The sequence below is a fragment of the Rutidosis leptorrhynchoides genome, chromosome 4 (genome assembly GCF_046630445.1).
Source record: "Rutidosis leptorrhynchoides isolate AG116_Rl617_1_P2 chromosome 4, CSIRO_AGI_Rlap_v1, whole genome shotgun sequence".
Classification (NCBI taxonomy): Eukaryota; Viridiplantae; Streptophyta; class Magnoliopsida; order Asterales; family Asteraceae; genus Rutidosis; species Rutidosis leptorrhynchoides.
This window is the reverse complement of record NC_092336.1, coordinates 162,395,287-162,402,391: the sequence shown is the minus strand read 5'-3', so window position 1 is coordinate 162,402,391 and position 7,105 is coordinate 162,395,287. Positions and strand designations below refer to the sequence as shown.

At 31.3% G+C, this 7,105-nt stretch overlaps 1 long non-coding RNA gene across 1 annotated transcript; it reads right to left on the bottom strand.

The window, feature by feature from the left end:
• Positions 1–345: 345 nt before the first annotated feature.
• LOC139842786 (uncharacterized) lies at positions 346–1,109 on the bottom strand. Its single transcript, XR_011757451.1, has 2 exons — positions 1,050–1,109; positions 346–506 (listed from the first exon to the last, which is right to left on the bottom strand). It is a non-coding gene; the product is annotated as an uncharacterized lncRNA (long non-coding RNA).
• Between the last annotated feature and the right edge of the window lie 5,996 nt (positions 1,110–7,105).

Sequence of the window (7,105 nt, the reverse complement as noted above, 5' to 3'; positions counted from 1 at the left end):
AATATCTTGTGTAAAATTGTATCGTATTTAATAGTATTTCCTGCTAAAATTAATAACTATTTTATATACACCCCGCTGCACATCACCTGCGAACCTTGCGACTAATTTTAGATCATTAGTTACACAAGTTGATTCAAATTCGCAAGGTCAGATTGTCTGATATGCGAACCTTGCGACTTGATTCAAACAACAGTCTTTAACATGAGATACACACATACATGCATGCATGTATGTATGTATGTATGTATGTATGTATGTATGTATGTATGTATGTATGTATGTATGTATGTATGTATGTATGTATGTATGTTGTAACGCCAGCCTATTTTTATCACATCGGAAATCTTAATTTAACAAACACCACGTTATTTATAAAACACGTAATTAAGTTATTTATTACAAACCGGATTATATAAAATACAGTTTCATTTTAAAATAAGACACATCAGAGTACTTCGAGTCAAACACGTCTTCAGCCCAAATCCCAATCCTAGCAGTACCTAAACCTGCAGGGGTGTAAATGTGGGGGTTAGCGCACCGCTAAGTGAATGGAATCTATCTAACAGAATAAGATTAAGCATCACACAAGCTTTACATCAATATCACAACATGGTAACCACCAACTAGCATACAAACACGACAATATGAGGATCGGCGACTTGTACGAGCACACGAATCCTAGCTGATCGGGCTAGAGTCTACCGATAGCCCTCGCTATTCGATTCACAATATAGTCATCCAGACGCAGGGGATGCGTCGTTCACACTATACTCACAATCAGTAGCCTATGGACCCAACCTCCCTAGGCACGGTTGACCTCATACAGACTCTAACCTCCCTAGGCATGGTCTCGAGCCCCCAGTCTCCCTGGTGTCAATCACATAGCGCACATACAACCACATACAACAGGCTTACAACAACTCACGAGCATGGCAATCACTAACTAACATTGCAACTATCTAAGAATTGCATTTTACACAGTATAATCAAGATAAACACAAGTAGCGTGATCAGCTACTTAAACTCTATCTATAGATAGATCCACTCACCGATCACCAGCTAAACTCGGTAGTCTAATATCACCGGGTCTTCTCCTTGTTTGTACCACCCGAGAATAAACACTGAACAAGTTAGTAAATTGCACCACAAATACTAACTATATGATATTCATTATATATATATATATATATATATATATATATATATGTATATATATATATATATATATATATATGCACGCCACATATATATTTACATCTCTATATATATACATATACATTCGCACTCACCTAAACACATCACTTATAATAAACACTTATATATATACATATTTACATACATATATATACAAACGTACATACACTATACGTATATATACACGCACACTATATATATACACATGTACATACACTATATGTATATATACACATATACTATATATATACATACGCACATACACTATATGTATATATACACATACACTATATATATACATACGTACATACAATACAACAATATTCTCAATTATATATATATATATATATATATATATATATATATATATATATATATATAATATATATATATATATATATATATATATATATAATCACATTTACGGGTCATCGGGATGCGGCCACGCCAAGCCGATTCGTGCCACGATGGGCGAACAGCAGCAAACAAGCTGCGAACAGTAGCTAATAGGCTGCGAACAGCAGCTAATAAGCTGTTAACAGCAGTAGGAAATAGTAGCAGTAGCTACGCTGCTGTCCCTCTCGGTTTTGCCCACAAAAATTGGGTTTCGGGCTGTTTTTGAATAAGTAACAAGTTCACGATCAAGCACATAAATTAATATAATAATACACAAGATATTCTAACTAACGGGTCAACGGTCAAAACAAGTATTCCACACCAAATGCACCATTTGCAGAATTTAAATCCCAAATTTATTATTAACGAAATAAGTCACGAACCACAGTTGGATCACAAGCAAAACGGGCCACGAGCTAACACCCGTTATAAACAACTGCTAATAAAAACCCAAGTCATACTAATAATTGGATCACAGTTAAATGGGTAAAACCAAACAATATACATTAATACTTAAACACTTACGAAAACATCTAACGCTAAAAGAACGGGTCATGAGTAACATAACAAACAACGAATATAATTTCACTTACAAACATATGCATTGTATAACGACCCGGATTTTTCCGCTAATATATTGAAGATTAATATTTACATAATTAATGTTTCCAACATGTTAATAAATCAAACTCATTAAGAATTGGTTATTTGCAATGAATTTTATACAAACGTTTGGCCACCCAGTTTGTCTGACGATTCACGAACGTCATGAATTGAAATAATTATATAATGATGTATATATGGATATATATATATATATATATATATATATATATATATATATATATATATATATATATATATATATATATATATATATACTTATGATTTGTTAAAATGATATTTAAGTATCTCATTATATATAATAATAATTAGTTATATACATAAAATGAGATTACTAACTTAAAGACTTCAAGACTATATACATATATATAACGATTAACATTGTAATAACTTCTAAATTAAAATGTATGTATATGTATTGTATTAATATGTATTAATACACTTTTGAAAGACTTAATAATATATATCAATATATTTATACTCAATAAAGATAGCTATACTCATTTTCTCATTCAATTTTATCAAGAATCCTATTCGTATTCATACAGTATTTATACCCATATCATACCCAGCTTCTATACGTATTTACTATGGGTATATACATACCAAATCATTGATCTTAGCAGCCCTCAATCAGTTGTGAGACATGTATAAACATGATGTAGACTTGTGGGAACCATGGCTTGGAAACTAGTATGACTAAATGCATAAAATTACAAACCATGGAGCCATGTTGTTGCCCCCATTTTGATGTCAACATGTAGGATAAATAACCATCCATTTCATTCCAATTAACTACATCATTTTACTCTCTAAACACATACTCAAACACTCTCTCAAACCTCCATTCAATTCAGCAAGTATTGGTCTCATAATTCAAGTTATAATCATCATAACAAAGCTTGATCAAGAACACTTCAAGAATTCCAAGCCATCAAGGGTATCTTTGAACTCAAGATATTCTCCTTATTTCTCCAGCAACTTTATTCATTTGATTTGAGGTAGTAACCTTATTCATAATCTTATTCGATTCATATTCATATAGCTATCTTATTTTGAGTTATAACTAATAACAACAAGAACATAGTTTAGATTATTTCTAAACTTGTTTGCAAATAAACTTAATCCTTCTAAATTGACTTTTAAAACACTTCAACACATGTATTATGACAGTATGTCAAGCTAACACAAGGTTATAAAACTTGTAAACACGAAGAACACCTTAAAATCGAATATACGCCGTCTTAGTCGAACGGGGCTGTTTTGGGTTTGATTTTAAAAACCTATATTAAACTTTGAATTAAAAGATTTCCTTTAGTGAAAAATCTTATTTTATATGGATATGAAATATATCCAAAATCCATGGTTAAACTCTAATTGGAAGTATGTTTTTCAAAAGAGTCATCAAGATGTCGTTCTTACGACGGATATGACTTTCTTCTTATATTTGACACCTAAGCTGTATTTTCGACTATAAACATATATGTTTTCTGTTTAGATTAATAAATAACGGTTCGATACAAAACCATGGCAAGTCGAATCACTCAAAACGGATTTGTAACGAAGAAATTATGGGTAAAACAAAATTGGATATTTTTGTTTGTTTTTAGCTACGGTTTTGATTAATAAAAATGTATGCTAACCTTATCCTAGCTAACTTACCTTGTATCCTACATGTATTTATACATGTCTTGTTCCCGAACTTATGGAAATACAATTTATAATAGTCGTGATTAAGTTCTACGACAATATATTATAGTCTTAATAAAGATCGTAAGGCACCATATATATATATATGACTTGATCACCGTGGATTCGTATACAAAGTTTTAACATATCATTTTGACTTCTTCTATATATATATTATTGGAACGAACTATTAGACACCATTGGCAGTAATCTCGAGTTAGCTGTGGGTCGAAGTGGATTCCAAAATATTATATACTTTGAGTTGTGATCGAGCCTGAGACATGTATACAATGGGTCGCGGATTGCTTCAGACAATATACATATTATGTATCTTATTATATTAAGACAATATATTATAGTGTTAGTGAATTCTAACACAATATACGCATTTATATTTATATATATATATATTTATACTGTTGGACTATTGGACTATTGGACTATTGGACCACGAACGTTAGACTACTAACAATGGACAATTAAAATTATCACAAGTATCATAAGTATGGAATATTAATTTTATATATATATATATATATATATATATATATATATATATATATATATATATATATATATATATATATATATATATATATATATATATATATATCTTGACACAAGAATATTATTATTAGGTTCGTGAATTTTTCAAAAGGCCAAGTCTTATCACCATCTATTCGGAAATCATCACAAGTGAGTTATAGTCCCATTTTTACTATCTAAATTATTTTGGGATGAGAATACATGCAAAATTTATAAATGTTTTACAAAATAAGCACAAGTTCATGGAACTACATTCTACGATTGTTTTGTTATACCGGATATCTGTACTTATTATTATTATACTGGGTAACCTAAGAATTAGTGAAAAACACTAATTGACGCGAATCCTAAAGGTAGATCTACGGGCACCAACCACCCCCATTTTCGAATAGTGGAAATGCTTTAGTACTTCGAAGGGTTCTTATCATACGTTTGAATAGTGGAATGTATGATGCCAGATATCTTAGGCGCTCTATGTTAAGGTTGATTACCAGGCTACTCATCGTATGAATGATTTTTGCAGTTGTAATGATCCTGCGCATTTAATTAAATGAAATCTTGTGGCTTATTAAATATTATGATTATTATATAGAAATTAAACCTATGACTCACCAACATTTTGTTGACGTTTTAAGCATGTTTATTCTTAGGTGAATATTAAAAACGCTTCCGCTGTCGTAAGCCAACCCAAGGTCAAGATTTGGAGTCGGCATAATTGTTTATATTGTTTAAACTTGCATTCGGAGTATTTGTTGTAATATATTTGATCATATTGTAATGGGTTGTGTAAAAACTTATTTATTTGAGGAGATTGTCTTTGATAGACAATCTAAATTATGTCATTAAGACCTTTATTCAATAATAAAGGTTATGGTTATTTTTTTAAAAACGAATGCAAGATTTGAAAAACGTCTCATATAGAGGTCAAAACCTCGCAAAGAAACCAATTAATATGAAACGTTTATAATTAATATGAACGGAGCATTTCACATTGTTCCAAATTTATTATTTCATATAAATGGGTCAAAGTCCAAATGGGCGAACAAGTCAATATTTTTAATACGAACGGGTCGGAGTCCAAAAGAACAAACCAAACCATCCCGTGCACCGAAAAACAACAACCACCGCTGGCTGCCAGCTGCAGCCGGCAGCGGCGGTCAGCCACTGGAAAACCAACAGCAACAGCAGCCGTAGCTACTGTCTCCACCATGGTGCACCCCTAAAAATGTTGTTTCTTGTTATTTCAAGCCATATACAAGCCCCCGAATACATGCAAACATGTACACATTCATAAATTAGCATAAATCAAACTAAACAACATCACAAAGCCAAGATTAGCAATTTTTTATCATTTTTGTGAGAACCCTAAATTAACAAAAGTTGAAACGAAATTGGGGAGACAAACCTTGTTAGATGCTAGAGATGAACACAATTAGATTTTAGGAGCTTGCAATTCTTTTAATTACACCATTAATCAAAAAGCTAGGGTTCATGGTTGTGGTGGGTTTCGTGACAGAGAAAAGAGAGGGAGAGAGGAGGAAAAACACTACTTTAAGCTTGCAATTTCTTCATCTTCTTCCTTAAAATTGAAAGCTAGGGTTTTATCTTCATGTGTATGTGTGTATTGATCGAAGAACAGAGAAGGGAGAAGAAGAAAACCACGAATCAGGAAATAAAACAAGGGGTGAAGCGGTTTTTGGCTTATAAATGGGGATTAAATCCCATTCCTGATAAAACACGGGTATTTATCTGTTTACTGAAACGCAACGTACCTCGTTCGGTAGCCCAAACGAAGTCCAAATTTAATAAACAAATAATTTCTGTGACCCTGGTCACAAAACAAACCCACTGGACTAATAATTAAATAAAAACACTCAACAAATAATCAATTTAATAAAATACTCACTAAAACACCAAACGGACAAAAAGGGCAAATAGGTAATTTCATCCAGGTCCGACATCAGGATGTTACAAATCTACCCCCCTTAAAGAGATTCCGTCCTCGGAATCTGGTCAGTCAAAGTCAACAATGTCATGGATACCGCAAACCATAACAACGGGTCATAATTAGACCTAAATCATAAAATGTCTGACTGTCACACACTACCGGGTTCAATTCACTTCTTAACCGCCCGATTAAAACTTACAAATCTAAAGTCAGACACAACTTAAGCTAACAGACAATATCCAGATCATCAATCACGCATTATACTTAAAATCTCATTTTCACCTCTCGCAAGAGTATTCTATGTGACGACCCGGAAATTTCCGAACAAATTTAAATTTAATCTTTATAGAATTTCGACACGATAAACAAAGTCCGTTAAACTAAGTCTCAAAATTTTGAACTGATTTAATATATTTATTTTAACCATCGACTGTTCTCGACGATTCACGAACCACTATTTGTAATTAGATACATGTGAAATATAAATTAAAATAATATATGATTTAATTGTAAGAATTAAGTTATAAAATAATGAACAATATAATTAGGTTATTATGAATCTATATATATATATATATATATATATATATATATATATATATATATATATATATATATATATATATATATATATATATATATAAGTATATTAAAATAATAATTAATTGATTATTATACTCGTGTGACGTTTCGATTATTATTATTTAG